Here is a 22,917-nt window from a genome sequence, read left to right as displayed (position 1 = left end):
TGGTGCTCTCAGGTGACGTCACACCGCGACTACCAGGTGGTGTCGCTAGAAGTTCCAGGTACCAAGAAAATAACAATGCTGTCATCTGGTCAACAGTGTAATCCGAACGAAGTTGATAAACGCCGACGATATCGCTTCTATCCCTGCACGTGAGGGCGCTCGTTGCTGGAGATGCGCCGATCAGGAAATTGCCCTGCAGAACGCAGAACAAGGTCCTCGTAGGCGTCATTGCCAGTCCGCGTCCATCGTGCCCACAGAATACGAACCGGTGAGGTGCTTGTTTTATAGTGGTGCTCTCAGGTGACGTCACACCGCGACTTCCAGGTATTGTCGCTAGAAGAGTCAGGTCGCTAGAAAACACCCATGGTGTCATCTGGTCAACAGTGTAATCCGGACGAAGTTTATAAACGCCAACGATATCGCTTCTATCCCCGCACGTGTAGCCGCTCGTTGCTGTAGATGCACCGATCTGGAAAATGCCCTGAAGAACGCAGAACAAGCTCCTCTTTAGCGTTATTGTCAGTCCGCGTCCATCGTGCCCACAGAATACGAACCGGTGAGGTGCTTCTTGTATATTGGTGGTCTCAGGTGACGTCACACCGCGACTACCAGGTGGTGTCACTAGAAGAGCCAGGTCGCCAGAAAATAACCATGCTGTCATGTGGTCAACAGTGTAATCCGGAAGAAGTCGATAAACGCCGACGATATCGCTTCTATCCCCGCACGTGTAGGCACTCGTTGCTGTAGATGCGCCGATCTGGAAAATGCCCTGCATAACGCAGAACAAGGTCCTCGTTTGCGTCATTGCCAGTCCGCGTCCATCGTATTCACAGAAGACGAACCGCTGAGGTGCTTCTTTTATAGTGGTTTTCTTGGGTGGCGGCAGACCACGACTACCAGGTGGTGTCGCTAGAAGAGCCAGGTCGCCACAAAATAACCATGCTGTTATCTGGTCAACCGTGTAATCCGGACGAAGTTTATAAACGCCGACGATATCGCTCCTATCCCCACATGTGTAGGCGCTCGTTGCTGTAGATGCGCCGATCTGGAATATGCGCTGCAGAACGCAGAACAAGGTCGTCGTTAGCGTCATTGCCAGTCCGCGTCCATCGTGCCCACAGAATACGAACCGGTGAGGTGCTTCTTGTATATTGGTGGTCTCAGGTGACGTCACACCGCGACAACCAGGTCTTGTCGCTAGAAGAGCCCGGTCACGAGAAAATTACAGTGCTGTCATTAGGTCAACAGTGTAATCCGGACGAAGTTGATAAACGCCGAGGATATCGCTTCTATCCTCGCACGTGTAGGCGCTCGTTGCTGGAGATGCGCCGATCAGGAAATTACCCGGCAGAACGCAGAACAAGGTCCTCGTAGGCGTCATTGCCAGTCCGCGTTCATCGTGCCCACCGAATACGGACCGGTGAGGTGCTTCTTTTAAAGTGGTGCTCTAAGGTGACGTCACACCGCGACTACCAGGTGGTGTCGCTAGAAGAGCCAGGTCGCCAGAAAATAACCATGCTGTCATCTGGTCAACTAAATTGCGGACGAAGTTGATAAACGGCGACGATATAGCATCTATCCCAGCATGTGTAGGCGCTCGTTGCTGTAGATGCGCCGATCAGGAAAATGCCCTGCAGAACGCAGAACAAGGCCCTCGATAGCGTCATTGCCAGTTCGCGTCCATCGTGCTCACCCAATACGAACAGATGACGTGCTTCGTGTATATTGGTGGTCTCAGTTGACGTCACACCGCGACTACCAGGTGGTGTCGCTAGAAGAGCCAGGTCGCCAGAAAATAACCATGCTGTCATCTGGTCAACTAAATTCCGGACGAAGTTGAGAAACGGCGACGATATAGCTTCTATCCCAGCATGAGTAGGCGCTCGTTGCTGTAGATGCGCCGATCAGGAAAATGCCCTGCAGAACGCAGAACAAGGCCCTCGATAGCGTCATTGCCAGTCCGCGTCCATCGTGCCCACAGAATACGAACCGGTGACGTGCTTCGTGTATATTGGTGGTCTCAGGTGACGTCACACCGCGACTACCAGGTGGTGTCGCTAGAAGAGCCAGGTCCCGAGAATATAACAATGCTGTCATCTGGTCAACATTGTAATCCGGACGAAGTTGATAAACGCCGACGATATCGCTTCTATCCCTGCACGTGACGGCGCTCGTTGCTGGAGATGCGCCGATCAGGAAATTTCCCTGCAGAACGCAGAACAAGGTCCTCGTAGGCGTCATTGCCAGTCCGCGTCCATCGTGCCCACAGAATACGAACCGGTGAGGTGCTTGTTTTATAGTGGTGCTCTCAGGTGACGTCACACCGCGACTTCCAGGTATTGTCGCTAGAAGAGTCAGGTCGCCAGAAAACACCCATGGTGTCATCTGGTCAACAGTGTAATCCGGACGAAGTTTATAAACGCCAACGATATCGCTTCTATCCCCACACGTGTAGCCGCTCGTTGCTGTAGATGCGCCGATCTGGAAAATGCCCTGAAGAACGCAGAACAAGCTCCTCTTTAGCGTTATTGCCAGTCCGCGTCCATCGTGCCCACAGAATACGAACCGGTGAGGTGCTTCTTGTATATTGGTGGTCTCAGGTGACGTCACACCGCGACTACCAGGTGGTGTCGCTAGAAGAGCCAGGTCCCGAGAATATACCAATGCTGTCACCTGGTCAACAGTGTAATCCGGACGAAGTTGATTAACGTCGACGATATAGCTTCTATCCCCGCACGTGTAGGCACTCGTTGCTGTAGATGCGCCGATCTGGAAAATGCCCTGCATAACGCAGAACAAGGTCCTCGTTTGCGTCATTGCCAGTCCGCATCAATCGTACCCACAGAATGCGAACCGATGAGGTGCTTCTTGTATATTGATGGTCTCAGGTGACGTCACACCGCGAGTTCCAGGTGGTGATGCTAGAAGAGCCAGGTCGCCAGAAAATAACCATGCTGTCATCTGGTCAACAGTGTAATCCGGACGAAGTTGATAACACCGACGATATCGCTTCTATCCCCGCACGTGTAGGCGCTCGTTGCTGCAGATACGCCGATCTGGAAAATGCCCTGCAGAACCCAGAACAAGGTCCTCGTTAGCGTTATTGCCAGTCCGCATCCATCGTGCCCTCAGAATACGAACCGGTGAGGTGCTTCTTGTATATTGGTGGTCTCAGGTGACGTCACACCGTGACTACCAGGTAGTGTCGCTAGAAGAGCCAGGTACCGAGAATATAACAATGCTGTCATCTGGTCAACAGTGTAATCCGGACGAAGTTGATAAACGCCGACGATATCGCTTCTATACCCGCACGTGTAGACGCTCGTTGCTGTAGATGCGTCGATCTGGAAAATGTCCTGCAGAACGCAGAACAAGGTCCTCGTAGGCGTCATTGCCAGTCCCCGTCCATCGTGCCCACAGAATACGGAGCGGTGAGGTGCTTCTTTTAAAGTGGTGCTCTCAGGTGACGTCACACCGCGACTACCAGGTGGGGTCGCTAGAAGAGCCAAGTCGCCAGAAAATAACCATGCTGTCATCTGGTCAACTAAATTCCGGACGAAGTTGATAAACGCCGACGATATCGCTTCTATCCCAGCATGTGTAGGCCCTCGTTGCTGCAGAGTCGCCGATCAGGAAAATGCCCTGCAGAACGCAGAACAAGGTCCTCGTAGGCGTCATTGCCAGTCCGCGTCCACCGTGCCCACAGAATACAATCCGGTGAGGTGCTTGTTTTATAGTGGTGCTCTCAGGTGACGTCACAACGCGACTTCCAGGTATTGTCGCTAGAAGAGCCAGGTCGCCAGAAAATAACCATGCTGTCATCTGGTCAACTAAATTCCGGACGAAGTTGATAAACGGCGACGATATAGCTTCTATCCCAGCATGTGTAGGCGCTCGTTGCTGTAGATGCGCCGATCAAGAAAATGCCCTGCAGAACGCAGAACAAGGCCCTCGCTAGCGTCATTGCCAGTCCGCGTCCATCGTGCCCACAGAATACGAACCGGTGAGGTGCTTCTTGTATATTGGTGGTCTCAGGTGACGTCACACCGCGACTACCAGGTGGTGTCGCTAGAAGAGCCAGGTCGCCAGAAAATAACCATGCTGTCATGTGGTCAACAGTGTAATCCGGACGAAGTTGATAAACGCCGACGATATCGCTTCTATCCCCGCACGTGTAGGCGCTCGTTGCTGTAGATACGCCGATCTGGAAAATGCCCTGAAGAACGCAGAACAAGGTCCTCTTTAGCGTTATTGCCAGTACGCGTCCATCGTGCCCACAGAATACGAACCGGTGAGGTGCTTCTTGCATATTGGTGGTCTCAGGTGACGTCACACCGCGACTACCAGGTGGTGTCGCTAGAAGAGCCAGGTCCCGAGAATATAACAATGCTGTCATCTGGTCAACAGTGTAATCCGGACGAAGTTGATAAACGTCGACGATATAGCTTCTATCCCCGCACGTGTAGGCACTCGTTGCTGTAGATGCGCCGATCTGGAAAATGCCCTGCATAACGCAGAACAAGGTCCTCGTTTGCGTCATTGCCAGTCCGCGTCAATCGTATCCGCAGAAGACGAACCGGTGAGGTGCTTCTTTTATAGTGGTGTTCTTGGGTGAAGTCACACCGACACTACCAGGTGGTGTCGCTTGAAGAGCCAGGTCGCCAGAAAATAACCATGCTGTCATCTGGTCAACAGTGTAATGCGGACGAAGTTGATAACGCTGACGATATCGCTTCTATCCCCGCACGTGTTGGCGGTCGATGATGTAGATGCGCCGATCAGGAAAATGCCCTGCAGAACGCAGAACAAGGTCCTCGTAGGCGTCATTGCCAGTCCGCGTCCATCGTATCCACAGAAGACGAACCGGTGAGGTGCTTCTTTTATAGTGGTTTTCTTGGGTGGCGTCAGACCACGACTACCAGGTGGTGTCGCTAGAAGAGCCAGGTCACCAGAAAATAACCATGCTGTTATCTTGTCAACCGTGTAATCCGGACGAAGTTTATAAACGCCGACGATATCGCTCCTATCCCTACAGGTGTAGGCGTTCGTTGCTGTAGATGCGCCGATCTGGAATATGCCCTGCAGAACGCAGAACAAGGTCCTCGTTAGCGTCATTGCCAGTCCGCGTCCATCGTGCCCACAGAATACGAACCGGTGAGGTGCTTCTTGTATATTGGGGGTCTCAGGTGACGTCACACCGCGACAACCAGGTCTTGTCGCTAGAAGAGCCCGGTCACGAGAAAATAACAATGCTGTCATCAGGTCAACAGTGTAATCCGGACGAAGTTGATAAACGCCGACGATATCGCTTCTATCCAAGCATGTGTAGGCGCTCGTTGCTGTAGATGCGCCGATCTGGAAGATGCCCTGCAGAACGCAGAACAAGGTCCTCGTTAGCGTCATTGCCAGTCCGCGTCCATCGTGCCCACAGAATACGAACCGGTGAGGTGCTTCTTGTATATTGGTGGTCTCAGGTGACGTCACACCGCGACAACCAGGTCTTGTCGCTAGAAGAGCCCGGTCACGAGAAAATAACAATGCTGTCATCAGGTCAACAGTGTAATCCGGACGAAGTTGATAAACGCCGACGATATCGCTTCTATCCCCGCAAGTGTAGGCGCTCGATGCTGCAGAAGCGCCGATCAGGAAATTGCCCCGCAGAACGCAGAACAAGGTCCTCGTAGGCGTCATTGCCAGTTCCCGTCCATCGTGCCCACAGAATACGGACCGGTGAGGTGCTTCTTTTAAAGTGGTGCTCTAAGGTGGCGTCACACCGCGACTACCAGGTGGTGTCGCTAGAAGAGCGAGGTCCCGAGAAAATAACAATGTTGTCATCTGGCCAACAGTGTGATCCGGACGAAGTGTATAAACTCCGACGATATCGCTTCTATCCCCGCACGTGTAGACGCTCGTTGCTGTAGATGCGTCGATCTGGAAAATGTCCTGCAGAACGCAGAACAAAGTCCTCGTCGGCGTCATTGCCAGACCGCGTCCATCGTATTCACAGAAGACGAACCGGTGAGGTGCTTCTTTTATAGTGGTGTTCTTGGGTGACGTCACACCGAGACTACCAGGTGGTGTCGCTTGAAGAGCCAGGTCGCCAGAAAATAACCATGCTGTCATCTGGTCAACAGTGTAATGCGGACGAAGTTGATAACGCTGACGATATCGCTTCTATCCCCGCACGTGTACCCGCTCGTTGCTGTAGATGCGCCGACACGGAAAATGCCCTGCAGAACGCAGAACAAGGTCCTCGTAGGCGTCATTGCCAGTCCGCGTCCATCGTGCCCACAGAATACGAACCGGTGAGGTGCTTCTTGTATATTGGTGGTCTCAGGTGATGTCACACCGTGACTACGAGGTAGTGTCGCTAGAAGAGCCAGGTCCCGAGAATATAACAATGCTGTCATCTGGTCAACAGTGTAATCCGGACGAAGTTGATAAACGCCGACGATATCGCTTCTATCCACGCACGTGTAAGCGCTCGCTGCTGGAGATGCGCCGATCAGGAAATTGCCCTGCAGAACGCAGAACAAGGTCCTCGAAGGCGTCATTGCCAGTCCGCGTCCATCGTGCCCACAGAATACGAACCGGTGAGGTGCTTGTTTTATAGCGGTGCTCTCAGGAGACGTCACTCCGCGACTTCCAGGTATTGTCGCTAGAAGAATAAGGTCGCCAGAAAATACCAATGCTGTCATCTGGTCAACAGTGTAATCCGGACGAAGTTGATAAACGCCAACGATATCGCTTCTATCCCCGCACGTGTAGCCGCTCGTTGCTGTAGATGCGCCGATCAGGAAAATGCCCTGCAGAACGCAGAACAAGGCCCTCGATAGCGTCATTGCCAGTCCGCGTCCATCGTGCCCACAGAATACGAACCGGTGAGGTGCTTCTTGTATATTGGTGGTCTCAGGTGACGTCACACCGCGACTACCAGGTGGTGTCGCTAGAAGAGCCAGGTCGCCAGAAAATAACAATGCTGTCATCAGGTCAACAGTGTAATCCGGACGAAGTTGATAAACGCCGACGATATCGCTTCTATCCAAGCATGTGTAGGCGCTCGTTGCTGTAGATGCGCCGATCTGGAAGATGCCCTGCAGAACGCAGAACAAGGTCCTCGTTATCGTCATTGCCAGTCCGCGTCCATCGTGCCCACAGAATACGAACCGGTGAGGTGCTTCTTGTATATTGGTGGTCTCAGGTGACGTCACACCGCGACAACCAGGTCTTGTCGCTAGAAGAGCCCGGTCACGAGAAAATAACAATGCTGTCATCAGGTCAACAGTGTAATGCAGACGAAGTTGATAAACGCCGACGATATCGCTTCTATCCACGCACGTGTAGGCGCTCGTTGCTATAGATGCGCCGATCAGGAAAATGCCCTGCAGAACGCCGAAAAAGGTCCTCGTAGGCGCATTGCCAGTCCGCGTCCATCGTGCCCACAGAATACGAACCAGTGAGGTGCTTCTTTTATAGTGGTGTTCTTGGGTGACGTCACATAGCGACTACCAGGTGGTGTCGCTAGAAGAGCCAGCTCGCCAGAAAATAACCATGCTGTCATCTGGTCAACAGTGTAATCCGGACGAAGTTGATAAACGCCGACGATATCGCTTCTATCCCCGAAAGTGTAGGCGCTCGTTGCTGCAGAAGCGCCGATCAGGAAATTGCCCTGCAGAACGCAGAACAAGGTCCTCGTAGGCGTCATTGCCAGTTCCCGTCCATCGTGCCCACAGAATACGGACCGGTGAGGTGCTTCTTTTAAAGTGGTGCTCTAAGGTGGCGTCACACCGCGACTACCAGGTGGTGTCGCTAGAAGAGCCAAGTCGCCAGAAAATAACCATGCTGTCATCTGGGCAACTAAATTCCGGACGAAGTTGATAAACGCCGACGATATCGCTTCTATCCCAGCATGTGTAGGCGCTCGTTGCTGCAGATTCGCCGATCAGGAAAATGCCCTGCAGAACGCAGAACAAGGTCCTCGTAGGCGTCATTGCCAGTCCGCGTCCACCGTGCCCACAGAATACAAACCGGTGAGGTGCTTGTTTTATAGTGGTGCTCTCAGGTGACGTCACAACGCGACTTCCAGGTATTGTCGCTAGAAGAGTCAGGTCGCCAGAAAATACCCATGCTGTCATCTGGTCAACAGTGTAATCCGGACGAAGTTGATAAACGCCAACGATATCGCTTCTATCCCCGCACGTGTACCCGCTCGTTGCTGTAGATGCGCCGATCTGGAAATTGCCCTGCAGAACGCAGAACAAGGTCCTCGTAGGCGTCATTGCCAGTCCCGTCCATCGTGCCCACAGAATACGGACCGGTGAGGTGCTTCTTTTAAAGTGGTGCTCTAAGGTGACGTCACACCGCGACTACCAGGTGGTGTCGCTAGAAGAGCCAGGTCGCCAGAAAACAACCATGCTGTCATCTGGTCAACTAAATTCCGGACGAAGTTGATAAACGGCGACGATATAGCTTCTATCCCAGCATGTGTAGGCGCTCGTTGCTGTAGATGCGTCGATCAGGAAATTGCCCTGCAGAACGCAGAACAAGGTCCTCGTTTGCGTCATTGCCAGTCCGCGTCCATCGTGCCCACAGAATACGAACCGGTGAGGTGCTTGTTTTAAAGTGGTGCTCTCAGGAGACGTCACACCGCGACTTCCAGGTATTGTCGCTAGAAGAGTAAGGTCGCCAGAAAATACCCATGCTGTCATCTGGTCAACAGTGTAATCCGCACGAAGTTGATAAACGCCAACGATATCGCTCCTATCCCAGCACGTGTAGCCGCTCGTTGCTGTAGATGCGCCGTTCTGGAAAATGCCCAGCAGAACGCAGATCAAGGTCCTCGTAGGCGTCATTGCCAGTCCGCGTCCATCGTGCCCACATAATACGAACCGGTGAGGTGCTTCTTTTATAGTGGTGTTCTTTGGTGACCTCACATCGCGACTACCGGGTGGTGTCGCTGGAAGAGCCAGGTCGCCAGAAAATAACCATGCTGTCATCTGGTTAACAGTGTAATCCGGACGAAGTTGATAAACGCCGACGATATCGCTTCTATCCCCGCACGTGTAGGCGCTCGTTGCTGCAGATGCGCCGATCAGAAAATTGCCCTGCAGAACGCAGAACATGGTCGTCGTAGGCGTCATTGCCAGTCCCCGTCCATCGTGCCCACAGAATACGGAGCGGTGAGGTGCTTCTTTTAAAGTGGTGCTCTCAGGTGACGTCACACCGCGACTACCAGGTGGTGTCGCTAGAAGAGCCAAGTCGCCAGAAAATAACCATGCTGTCATCTGGTCAGCTAAATTCCGGACGAAGTTGATAAACGGCGACGATATAGCTTCTAGCCCAGCATGTGTAGGCGCTTGTTGCTGTAGATGCGCCGATCAGGAAAATGCCCTGCAGAACGCAGAACAAGGCCCTCGATAGCGTCATTGCCAGTCCGCGTCCATCGTGCCCACACAGACTACGAACCGGTGAGGTGCTTCGTGTTTATTGGTGGTCTCAGGTGACGTCACACCGCGACTACCAGGTGGTGTCGCTAGAAGAGCCAGGTCGCCAGAAAATAACCATGCTGTCATCTGGTCAATTGTAATCCGGACGAAGTTGATAAACGCCGACGATATCACTTCTATCCCAGCATGTGTAGGCGCTCGTTGCAGTAGATGCGCCGATCAGGAAAATGCCCTGCAGAACGCAGAACAAGGTCCTCGTTAGCGTCATTGCCAGTCCGCTTCCATCGTGCCCACAGAATACGAACCGGTGACGTGCTTCTTGTATATTGGTGGTCTCAAGTGACGTCACACCGCGACTACCAGGTGGTGTCGCGAGAAGGGCCAGGTCCCAAGAATATAACAATGCTGTCATCTGGTCAATTGTAATCCGGACGAAGTTGATAAACGCCGATGATATCGCTTATATCCCAGCATGTGTAGGCGCTCGTTGCTGTAGATGCGCCGATAAGGAAAATGCCCTGCAGAACGCAGAAGAAGGTCCTCGTTAGCGTCATTGCCAGTCCGCGTCCATCGTGCCCACCGAATACGAACCGGTGAGGTGCTTCTTGTATATTGGTGGTCTCAGGTGACGTCACACCGTGACTACCAGGTAGTGTCGCTAGAAGAGCCAGGTCCCGAGAATATAACAATGCTGTCATCTGGTCAACAGTCTAATCCGGACGAAGTTGATAAACGCCGACGATATCGCTTCTATACCCGCACGTGTAGACGCTCGTTGCTGTAGATGCGTCGATCTGGAAAATGCCCAGCAGAACGCAGAACAAGGTCCTCGTAGGCGTCATTGCCAGTCCGCGTCCATCGTATCCGCAGAAGACGAACCGGTGAGGTGATTGTTTTATAGTGGTGTTCTTGGGTGACGTCACACCGAGACTACCAGGTGGTGTCGCTTGAAGAGCCAGGTCGCCAGAAAATAACCATGCTGTCATCTGGTCAACAGTGTAATGCGGACGAAGTTGATAACGCTGACGATATCGCTTCTATCCCCGCACGTGCAGGCGGTCGTTGATGTAGATGCGCCGATCAGGAAAATGCCCTGCAGAACGCAGAACAAGGTCCTCGTAGGCGTCATTGCCAGTCCGCGTCCATCGTATCCACAGAAGACGAACCGGTGAGGTGCTTCTTTTATAGTGGTTTTCTTGGGTGGCGTCAGACCACGACTACCAGGTGGTGTCGCTAGAAGAGTCAGGTCGCCAGAAAATAACCTTGCTGTTATCTTGTCAACCGTGTAATCCGGACGAAGTTTATAAACGCCGAAGATATCGCTCCTATCCCTACAGGTGTAGGCGTTCGTTGCTGTAGATGCGCCGATCTGGAATATGCCCTGCAGAACGCAGAACAAGGTCCTCGTTAGCGTCATTGCCAGACCGCGTCCATCGTGCCCACAGAATACGAACCGGTGAGGTGCTTCTTGTATATTGGTGGTCTCAGGTGACGTCACACCGCGATAACCAGGTCTTGTCGCTAGAAGAGCCCGGTCACGAGAAAATAACAATGCTGTCATCAGGTCAACAGTGTAATCCGGACGAAGTTGATAAACGCCGACGATATCGCTTCTATCCACGCACGTGTAGGCGCTCGTTGCTGGAGATGCGCCGATCAGGAAATTGCCCTGCAGAACGCAGAACAAGGTCCTCGTAGGCGTCATTGCCAGTCCGCGTCCATCGTGCCCACAGAATACGAACCGGTGAGGTGCTTGTTTTATAGTGGTGCTCTCAGGTGACGTCACACCGCGACTTCCAGGTATTGTCGCTAGAAGAGTAAGAAGCCAGAAAATACCCATTCTGTCATCTGGTCAACAGTGTAATCCGGACGAAGTTGATAAACGCCAACGATATCGCTTCTATCCCCGCACGTGTAGCCGCTCGTTGCTGTAGATGCGCCGATCTGGAAAATGCCCAGCAGAACGCAGAACAAGGTCCTCGTAGGCGTCATTGCCAGTCCGCGTCCATCGTGCCCACATAATACGAACCGGTGAGGTGCTTCTTTTATGGTGGTGTTCTTGGGTGACATCACATCGCGACAACCAGGTGGTGTCGCTAGAAGATCCAGGTCGCCAGAAAATAACCATGCTGTCATCTGGTCAACAGTGTAATCCGGACGAAGTTGATAAACGCCAACGATATCGCTTCTATCCCCGCACGTGTACCCGCTCGTTGCTGTAGATGCGCCGACACGGAAAATGCCCTGCAGAACGCAGAACAAGGTCCTCGTAGGCGTCATTGCCAGTCCGCGTCCATCGTGCCCACCGAATACGAACCGGTGAGGTGCTTCTTGTATATTGGTGGTCTCAGGTGACGTCACACCGTGACTACCAGGAAGTGTCGCTAGAAGAGCCAGGTCCCGAGAATATAACAATGCTGTCATCTGGTCAACAGTCTAATCCGGACGAAGTTGATAAACGCCGACGATATCTCTTCTATACCCGCACGTGTAGACGCTCGTTGCTGTAGATGCGTCGATCTGGAAAATGCCCTGCAGAACGCAGAACAAGGTCCTCGTAGGCGTCATTGCCAGTCCGCGTCCATCGTGCCCACAGAATACGAACCGGTGAGGTGCTTGTTTTATAGTGGTGCTCTCAGGTGACGTCACACCGCGACTTCCAGGTATTGTCGCTAGAAGAGCCAGGTACCGAGAATATAACAATGCTGTCATCTGGTCAACAGTGTAATCCGGACGAAGTTGATAAACGCCGACGATATCGCTTCTATACCCGCACGTGTAGACGCTCGTTGCTGTATATGCGTCGATCTGGAAAATGTCCTGTAGAACGCAGAACAAAGTACTCGTCGGCGTCATTGCCAGTCCGCGTCCATCGTATCCGCAGAAGACGAACCGGTGAGGTGCTTCTTTTATAGTGGTGTTCTTGGGTGAAGTCACACCGACACTACCAGGTGGTGTCGCTTGAAGAGCCAGGTCGCCAGAAAATAACCATGCTGTCATCTGGTCAACAGTGTAATGCGGACGAAGTTGATAACGCTGACGATATCGCTTCTATCCCCGCACGTCTTGGCGGTCGTTGATGTAGATGCGCCGATCAGGAAAATGCCCTGCAGAACGCAGAACAAGGTCCTCGTAGGCGTCATTGCCAGTCCGCGTCCATCGTATCCACAGAAGACGAACCGGTGAGGTGCTTCTTTTATAGTGGTGTTCTTGGGTGACGTCACATAGCGACTACCAGGTGGTGTCGCTAGAAGAGCCAGCTCGCCAGAAAATAACCATGCTGTCATCTGGTCAACAGTGTAATCCGGACGAAGTTGATAAACGCCGACGATATCGCTTCTATCCCCGAAAGTGTAGGCGCTCGTTGCTGCAGAAGCGCCGATCAGGAAATTGCCCTGCAGAACGCAGAACAAGGTCCTCGTAGGCGTCATTGCCAGTTCCCGTCCATCGTGCCCACAGAATACGGACCGGTGAGGTGCTTCTTTTAAAGTGGTGCTCTAAGGTGGCGTCACACCGCGACTACCAGGTGGTGTCGCTAGAAGAGCCAAGTCGCCAGAAAATAACCATGCTGTCATCTGGGCAACTAAATTCCGGACGAAGTTGATAAACGCCGACGATATCGCTTCTATCCCAGCATGTGTAGGCGCTCGTTGCTGCAGATTCGCCGATCAGGAAAATGCCCTGCAGAACGCAGAACAAGGTCCTCGTAGGCGTCATTGCCAGTCCGCGTCCACCGTGCCCACAGAATACAAACCGGTGAGGTGCTTGTTTTATAGTGGTGCTCTCAGGTGACGTCACAACGCGACTTCCAGGTATTGTCGCTAGAAGAGTCAGGTCGCCAGAAAATACCCATGCTGTCATCTGGTCAACAGTGTAATCCGGACGAAGTTGATAAACGCCAACGATATCGCTTCTATCCCCGCACGTGTACCCGCTCGTTGCTGTAGATGCGCCGATCTGGAAATTGCCCTGCAGAACGCAGAACAAGGTCCTCGTAGGCGTCATTGCCAGTCCCGTCCATCGTGCCTACAGAATACGGAACGGTGAGGTGCTTCTTTTAAAGTGGTGCTCTAAGGTGACGTCACACCGCGACTACCAGGTGGTGTCGCTAGAAGAGCCAGGTCGCCAGAAAACAACCATGCTGTCATCTGGTCAACTAAATTCCGGACGAAGTTGATAAACGGCGACGATATAGCTTCTATCCCAGCATGTGTAGGCGCTCGTTGCTGTAGATGCGCCGATCAGGAAATTGCCCTGCAGAACGCAGAACAAGGTCCTCGTTTGCGTCATTGCCAGTCCGCGTCCATCGTGCCCACAGAATACGAACCGGTGAGGTGCTTGTTTTAAAGTGGTGCTCTCAGGAGACGTCACACCGCGACTTCCAGGTATTGTCGCTAGAAGAGTAAGGTCGCCAGAAAATACCCATGCTGTCATCTGGTCAACAGTGTAATCCGCACGAAGTTGATAAACGCCAACGATATCGCTCCTATCCCCGCATGTGTAGCCGCTCGTTGCTGTAGATGCGCCGTTCTGGAAAATGCCCAGCAGAACGCAGATCAAGGTCCTCGTAGGCGTCATTGCCAGTCCGCGTCCATCGTGCCCACATAATACGAACCGGTGAGGTGCTTCTTTTATAGTGGTGTTCTTTGGTGACCTCACATCGCGACTACCGGGTGGTGTCGCTGGAAGAGCCAGGTCGCCAGAAAATAACCATGCTGTCATCTGGTTAACAGTGTAATCCGGACGAAGTTGATAAACGCCGACGATATCGCTTCTATCCCCGCACGTGTAGGCGCTCGTTGCTGCAGATGCGCCGATCAGAAAATTGCCCTGCAGAACGCAGAACATGGTCGTCGTAGGCGTCATTGCCAGTCCCCGTCCATCGTGCCCACAGAATACGGAGCGGTGAGGTGCTTCTTTTAAAGTGGTGCTCTCAGGTGACGTCACACCGCGACTACCAGGTGGTGTCGCTAGAAGAGCCAAGTCGCCAGAAAATAACCATGCTGTCATCTGGTCAGCTAAATTCCGGACGAAGTTGATAAACGGCGACGATATAGCTTCTATCCCAGCATGTGTAGGCGCTTGTTGCTGTAGATGCGCCGATCAGGAAAATGCCCTGCAGAACGCAGAACAAGGCCCTCGATAGCGTCATTGTCAGTCCGCGTCCATCGTGCCCACACAGACTACGAACCGGTGAGGTGCTTCGTGTTTATTGGTGGTCTCAGGTGACGTCACACCGCGACTACCAGGTGGTGTCGCTAGAAGAGCCAGGTCGCCAGAAAATAACCATGCTGTCATCTGGTCAGTTGTAATCCGGACGAAGTTGATAAACGCCGACGATATCACTTCTATCCCAGCATGTGTAGGCGCTCGTTGCAGTAGATGCGCCGATCAGGAAAATGCCCTGCAGAACGCAGAACAAGGTCCTCGTTAGCGTCATTGCCAGTCCGCTTCCATCGTGCCCACAGAATACGAACCGGTGACGTGCTTCTTGTATATTTTTGGTCTCAAGTGACGTCACACCGCGACTACCAGGTGGTGTCGCTAGAAGGGCCAGGTCCCAAGAATATAACAATGCTGTCATCTGGTCAACTGTAATCCGGACGAAGTTGATAAACGCCGACGATATCGCTTCTATCCCCGAAAGTGTAGGCGCTCGTTGCTGCAGAAGCGCCGATCAGGAAATTGCCCTGCAGAACGCAGAACAAGGTCCTCGTAGGCGTCATTGCCAGTTCCCGTCCATCGTGCCCACAGAATACGGACCGGTGAGGTGCTTCTTTTAAAGTGGTGCTCTAAGGTGGCGTCACACCGCGACTACCAGGTGGTGTCGCTAGAAGAGCCAAGTCGCCAGAAAATAACCATGCTGTCATCTGGGCAACTAAATTCCGGACGAAGTTGATAAACGCCGACGATATCGCTTCTATCCCAGCATGTGTAGGCGCTCGTTGCTGCAGATTCGCCGATCAGGAAAATGCCCTGCAGAACGCAGAACAAGGTCCTCGTAGGCGTCATTGCCAGTCCGCGTCCACCGTGCCCACAGAATACAAACCGGTGAGGTGCTTGTTTTATAGTGGTGCTCTCAGGTGACGTCACAACGCGACTTCCAGGTATTGTCGCTAGAAGAGTCAGGTCGCCAGAAAATACCCATGCTGTCATCTGGTCAACAGTGTAATCCGGACGAAGTTGATAAACGCCAACGATATCGCTTCTATCCCCGCACGTGTACCCGCTCGTTGCTGTAGATGCGCCGATCTGGAAATTGCCCTGCAGAACGCAGAACAAGGTCCTCGTAGGCGTCATTGCCAGTCCCGTCCATCGTGCCTACAGAATACGGAACGGTGAGGTGCTTCTTTTAAAGTGGTGCTCTAAGGTGACGTCACACCGCGACTACCAGGTGGTGTCGCTAGAAGAGCCAGGTCGCCAGAAAACAACCATGCTGTCATCTGGTCAACTAAATTCCGGACGAAGTTGATAAACGGCGACGATATAGCTTCTATCCCAGCATGTGTAGGCGCTCGTTGCTGTAGATGCGCCGATCAGGAAATTGCCCTGCAGAACGCAGAACAAGGTCCTCGTTTGCGTCATTGCCAGTCCGCGTCCATCGTGCCCACAGAATACGAACCGGTGAGGTGCTTGTTTTAAAGTGGTGCTCTCAGGAGACGTCACACCGCGACTTCCAGGTATTGTCGCTAGAAGAGTAAGGTCGCCAGAAAATACCCATGCTGTCATCTGGTCAACAGTGTAATCCGCACGAAGTTGATAAACGCCAACGATATCGCTCCTATCCCCGCATGTGTAGCCGCTCGTTGCTGTAGATGCGCCGTTCTGGAAAATGCCCAGCAGAACGCAGATCAAGGTCCTCGTAGGCGTCATTGCCAGTCCGCGTCCATCGTGCCCACATAATACGAACCGGTGAGGTGCTTCTTTTATAGTGGTGTTCTTTGGTGACCTCACATCGCGACTACCGGGTGGTGTCGCTGGAAGAGCCAGGTCGCCAGAAAATAACCATGCTGTCATCTGGTTAACAGTGTAATCCGGACGAAGTTGATAAACGCCGACGATATCGCTTCTATCCCCGCACGTGTAGGCGCTCGTTGCTGCAGATGCGCCGATCAGAAAATTGCCCTGCAGAACGCAGAACATGGTCGTCGTAGGCGTCATTGCCAGTCCCCGTCCATCGTGCCCACAGAATACGGAGCGGTGAGGTGCTTCTTTTAAAGTGGTGCTCTCAGGTGACGTCACACCGCGACTACCAGGTGGTGTCGCTAGAAGAGCCAAGTCGCCAGAAAATAACCATGCTGTCATCTGGTCAGCTAAATTCCGGACGAAGTTGATAAACGGCGACGATATAGCTTCTATCCCAGCATGTGTAGGCGCTTGTTGCTGTAGATGCGCCGATCAGGAAAATGCCCTGCAGAACGCAGAACAAGGCCCTCGATAGCGTCATTGTCAGTCCGCGTCCATCGTGCCCACACAGACTACGAACCGGTGAGGTGCTTCGTGTTTATTGGTGGTCTCAGGTGACGTCACACCGCGACTACCAGGTGGTGTCGCTAGAAGAGCCAGGTCGCCAGAAAATAACCATGCTGTCATCTGGTCAGTTGTAATCCGGACGAAGTTGATAAACGCCGACGATATCACTTCTATCCCAGCATGTGTAGGCGCTCGTTGCAGTAGATGCGCCGATCAGGAAAATGCCCTGCAGAACGCAGAACAAGGTCCTCGTTAGCGTCATTGCCAGTCCGCTTCCATCGTGCCCACAGAATACGAACCGGTGACGTGCTTCTTGTATATTTTTGGTCTCAAGTGACGTCACACCGCGACTACCAGGTGGTGTCGCTAGAAGGGCCAGGTCCCAAGAATATAACAATGCTGTCATCTGGTCAACTGTAATCCGGACGAAGTTGATAAACGCCGATGATATCGCTTATATCCCAGCATGTGTAGGCGCTCGTTGCTGTAGATGCGCCGATAAGGAAAATGCCCTGCAGAACGCAGAAGAAGGTCCTCGTTAGCGTCACTGCCAGTCCGCGTCCATCGTGCCCACCGAATACGAACCGGTGAGGTGCTTCTTGTATATTGGTGGTCTCAGGTGACGTCACACCGTGACTACCAGGTAGTGTCGCTAGAAGAGCCAGGTCCCGAGAATATAACAATGCTGTCATCTGGTCAACAGTCTAATCCGGACGAAGTTGATAAACGCCGACGATATCTCTTCTATACCCGCACGTGTAGACGCTCGTTGCTGTAGATGCGTCGATCTGGAAAATGCCCTGCAGAACGCAGAACAAGGTCCTCGTAGGCGTCATTGCCAGTCCGCGTCCATCGTGCCCACAGAATACGAACCGGTGAGGTGCTTGTTTTATAGTGGTGCTCTCAGGTGACGTCACACCGCGACTTCCAGGTATTGTCGCTAGAAGAGCCAGGTACCGAGAATATAACAATGCTGTCATCTGGTCAACAGTGTAATCCGGACGAAGTTGATAAACGCCGACGATATCGCTTCTATACCCGCACGTGTAGACGCTCGTTGCTGTAGATGCGTCGATCTGGAAAATGTCCTGCAGAACGCAGAACAAAGTCCTCGTCGGCGTCATTGCCAGTCCGCGTCCATCGTATCCGCAGAAGACGAACCGGTGAGGTGCTTCTTTTATAGTGGTGTTCTTGGGTGAAGTCACACCGACACTACCAGGTGGTGTCGCTTGAAGAGCCAGGTCGCCAGAAAATAACCATGCTGTCATCTGGTCAACAGTGTAATGCGGACGAAGTTGATAACGCTGACGATATCGCTTCTATCCCCGCACGTCTTGGCGGTCGTTGATGTAGATGCGCCGATCAGGAAAATGTCCTGCAGAACGCAGAACAAGGTCCTCGTAGGCGTCATTGCCAGTCCGCGTCCATCGTATCCACAGAAGACGAACCGGTGAGGTGCTTCTTTTATAGTGGTGTTCTTGGGTGACGTCACATAGCGACTACCAGGTGGTGTCGCTAGAAGAGCCAGCTCGCCAGAAAATAACCATGCTGTCATCTGGTCAACAGTGTAATCCGGACGAAGTTGATAAACGCCGACGATATCGCTTCTATCCCCGAAAGTGTAGGCGCTCGTTGCTGCAGAAGCGCCGATCAGGAAATTGCCCTGCAGAACGCAGAACAAGGTCCTCGTAGGCGTCATTGCCAGTTCCCGTCCATCGTGCCCACAGAATACGGACCGGTGAGGTGCTTCTTTTAAAGTGGTGCTCTAAGGTGGCGTCACACCGCGACTACCAGGTGGTGTCGCTAGAAGAGCCAAGTCGCCAGAAAATAACCATGCTGTCATCTGGGCAACTAAATTCCGGACGAAGTTGATAAACGCCGACGATATCGCTTCTATCCCAGCATGTGTAGGCGCTCGTTGCTGCAGATTCGCCGATCAGGAAAATGCCCTGCAGAACGCAGAACAAGGTCCTCGTAGGCGTCATTGCCAGTCCGCGTCCACCGTGCCCACAGAATACAAACCGGTGAGGTGCTTGTTTTATAGTGGTGCTCTCAGGTGACGTCACAACGCGACTTCCAGGTATTGTCGCTAGAAGAGTCAGGTCGCCAGAAAATACCCATGCTGTCATCTGGTCAACAGTGTAATCCGGACGAAGTTGATAAACGCCAACGATATCGCTTCTATCCCCGCACGTGTAGCCGCTCGTTGCTGTAGATGCGCCTATCTGGAAAATGCCCAGCAGAACGCAGAACAAGGTCCTCGTAGGCGTCATTGCCAGTCCGCGTCCATCGTGCCCACATAATACGAACCGGTGAGGTGCTTCTTTTATGGTGGTGTTCTTGGGTGACATCACATCGCGACAACCAGGTGGTGTCGCTAGAAGATCCAGGTCGCCAGAAAATAACCATGCTGTCATCTGGTCAACAGTGTAATCCGGACGAAGTTGATAAACGCCAACGATATCGCTTCTATCCCCGCACGTGTACCCGCTCGTTGCTGTAGATGCGCCGACACGGAAAATGCCCTGCAGAACGCAGAACAAGGTCCTCGTAGGCGTCATTGCCAGTCCGCGTCCATCGTGCCCACCGAATACGAACCGGTGAGGTGCTTCTTGTATATTGGTGGTCTCAGGTGACGTCACACCGTGACTACAAGGTAGTGTCGCTAGAAGAGCCAGGTCCCGAGAATATAACAATGCTGTCATCTGGTCAACAGTCTAATCCGGACGAAGTTGATAAACGCCGACGATATCGCTTCTATACCCGCACGTGTAGACGCTCGTTGCTGTAGATGCGTCGATCTGGAAAATGCCCAGCAGAACGCAGAACAAGGTCCTCGTAGGCGTCATTGCCAGTCCGCGTCCATCGTATCCGCAGAAGACGAACCGGTGAGGTGATTGTTTTATAGTGGTGTTCTTGGGTGACGTCACACCGCGACTACTAGGTGGTGTCGCTAGAAGAGCCAGGTCGCCAGAAAATAACATTGTTGTCATCTGGTCAACAGTGTGATCCGGACGAAGTGTATAAACTCCGACGATATCGCTTCTATCCCCGCACGTGTAGGCGCTCGTTGCTGTAGATACGCCGATCAGGAAAATGCCCATCAGAACGCAGAAAAACTCCTCGTAAGTGTCATTGCCAGTCCGGGTCCATCGTGTCCACAGAAGACGAACCGGTGAGGTGCTTCTTTTATAGTGGTGTTCTTGGGTGAAGTCACACCGAGACTACCAGGTGGTGTCGCTTGAAGAGCCAGGTCGCCAGAAAATAACCATGCTGTCATCTGGTCAACAGTGTAATGCGGACGAAGTTGATAACGCTGACGATATCGCTTCTATCCCCGCACGTGTAGGCGGTCGTTGATGTAGATGCGCCGATCAGGAAAATGCCCTGCAGAACGCAGAACAAGGTCCTCGTAGGCGTCATTGCCAGTCCGCGTCCATCGTATCCACAGAAGACGAACCGGTGAGATGCTTCGTTTATAGTGGTTTTCTTGGGTGGCGTCAGACCACGACTACCAGGTGGTGTCGCTAGAAGAGTCAGGTCGCCAGAAAATAACCATGCTGTTATCTTGTCAACCGTGTAATCCGGACGAAGTTTATAAACGCCGACGATATCGCTCCTATCCCTACAGGTGTAGGAGTTCGTTGCTATAGATGCGCCGATCAGGAAAATGCCCTGCAGAACGCCGAAAAAGGTCCTAGTAGGCGCATTGCCAGTCCGCGTCCATCGTGCCCACAGAATACGAACCAGTGAGGTGCTTCTTTTATAGTGGTGTTCTTGGGTGACGTCACATAGCGACTACCAGGTGGTGTCACTAGAAGAGCCAGCTCGCCAGAAAATAACCATGCTGTCATCTGGTCAACAGTGTAATCCGGACGAAGTTGATAAACGCCGACGATATCGCTTCTGTCCCCGCACGTGTAGGCGGTCGTTGATGTAGATGCGCCGACCAGGAAATTGCCCTGCAGAACGCAGAACAAGGTCCTCGTAGGCGTCATTGCGAGTCCCCGTCCATCGTGCCCACAGAATACGGACCGGTGAGGTGCTTCTTTTAAAGTGGTGCTCTAAGGTGACGTCACACCGCGACTACCAGGTGGTGTCGCTAGAAGAGCGAGGTCCCGAGAAAATAACAATGTTGTCATCTGGTCAACAGTGTGATCCGGACGAAGTGTATAAACTCCGACGATATCGCTTCTATCCCCGCACGTGTAGGCGCTCGTTGCTGTAGATACGCCGATCAGGAAAATGCCCTTCAGAACGCAGAAAAACTCCTCGTAAGTGTCATTGCCAGTCCGGGTCCATCGTGCCCACAGAATACGAACCTGTGAGGTGCTTCTTGTATATTGGTGGTCTCAGGTGACGTCACACCGCGACAACCAGGTCTTGTCGCTCGAAGAGCCCGGTCACGAGAAAATAACAATGCTGTCATCAGGTCAACAGTGTAATGCGGACGAAGTTGATAAACGCCGACGATATCGCTTCTATCCACGCACGTGTAGGCGCTCGTTGCTATAGATGCGCCGATCAGGAAAATGCCCCTGCAGAACGCAGAAAAAGGTCCTCGTAGGCGTCATTGCCAGTCCACGTCCATCGTGCCCACAGAATACGAACCGGTGAGGTGCTTCTTGTATATTGGTGGTCTCAGGTGACGTCACACCGCGACAACCAGGTCTTGTCGCTAGAAGAGCCCGGTCACGAGAAAATAACAATGCTGTCATCAGGTCAACAGTGTAATCCGGACGAAGTTGATAAACGCCGACGATATCGCTTCTATCCACGCACGTGTAGGCGCTCGTTGCTGGAGATGCGCCGATCAGGAAATTGCCCTGCAGAACGCAGAACAAGGTCCTCGTAGGCGTCATTGCCAGTCCGCGTCCATCGTGCCCACAGAATACGAACCGGTGAGGTGCTTGTTTTATAGTGGTGCTCTCAGGTGACGTCACACCGCGACTTCCAGGTATTGTCGCTAGAAGAGTAAGGTAGCCAGAAAATACCCATTCTGTCATCTGGTCAACAGTGTAATCCGGACGAAGTTGATAAACGCCAACGATATCGCTTCTATCCCCGCACGTGTAGCCGCTCGTTGCTGTAGATGCGCCGATCTGGAAAATGCCCAGCAGAACGCAGAACAAGGTCCTCGTAGGCGTCATTGCCAGTCCGCGTCCATCGTGCCCACATAATACGAACCGGTGAGGTGCTTCTTTTATGGTGGTGTTCTTGGGTGACATCACATCGCGACAACCAGGTGGTGTCGTTAGAAGATCCAGGTCGCCAGAAAATAACCATGCTGTCATCTGGTCAACAGTGTAATCCGGACGAAGTTGATAAACGCCAACGATATCGCTTCTATCCCCGCACGTGTACCCGCTCGTTGCTGTAGCTGCGCCGACACGGAAAATGCCCTGCAGAACGCAGAACAAGGTCCTCGTAGGCGCATTGCCAGTCCGCGTCCATCGTGCCCACAGAATACGAACCAGTGAGGTGCTTCTTTTATAGTGGTGTTCTTGGGTGACGTCACATAGCGACTACCAGGTGGTGTCACTAGAAGAGCCAGCTCGCCAGAAAATAACCATGCTGTCATCTGGTCAACAGTGTAATCCGGACGAAGTTGATAAACGCCGACGATATCGCTTCTATCCCCGCACGTGTAGGCGGTCGTTGATGTAGATGCGCCGATCAGGAAATTGCCCTGCAGAACGCAGAACAAGGTCCTCGTAGGCGTCATTGCGAGTCCCCGTCCATCGTGCCCACAGAATACGGACCGGTGAGGTGCTTCTTTTAAAGTGGTGCTCTAAGGTGACGTCACACCGCGACTACCAGGTGGTGTCGCTAGAAGAGCGAGGTCCCGAGAAAATAACATTGTTGTCATCTGGTCAACAGTGTGATCCGGACGAAGTGTATAAACTCCGACAATATCGCTTCTATCCCCGCACGTGTAGGCGCTCGTTGCTGTAGATACGCCGATCAGGAAAATGCCCTTCAGAACGCAGAAAAACTC

Source organism: Amblyomma americanum, chromosome 6 (assembly GCF_052857255.1).
Source record: "Amblyomma americanum isolate KBUSLIRL-KWMA chromosome 6, ASM5285725v1, whole genome shotgun sequence".
NCBI lineage: Eukaryota > Metazoa > Arthropoda > Arachnida > Ixodida > Ixodidae > Amblyomma > Amblyomma americanum.
This window is presented reverse-complemented; position numbering follows the sequence as displayed.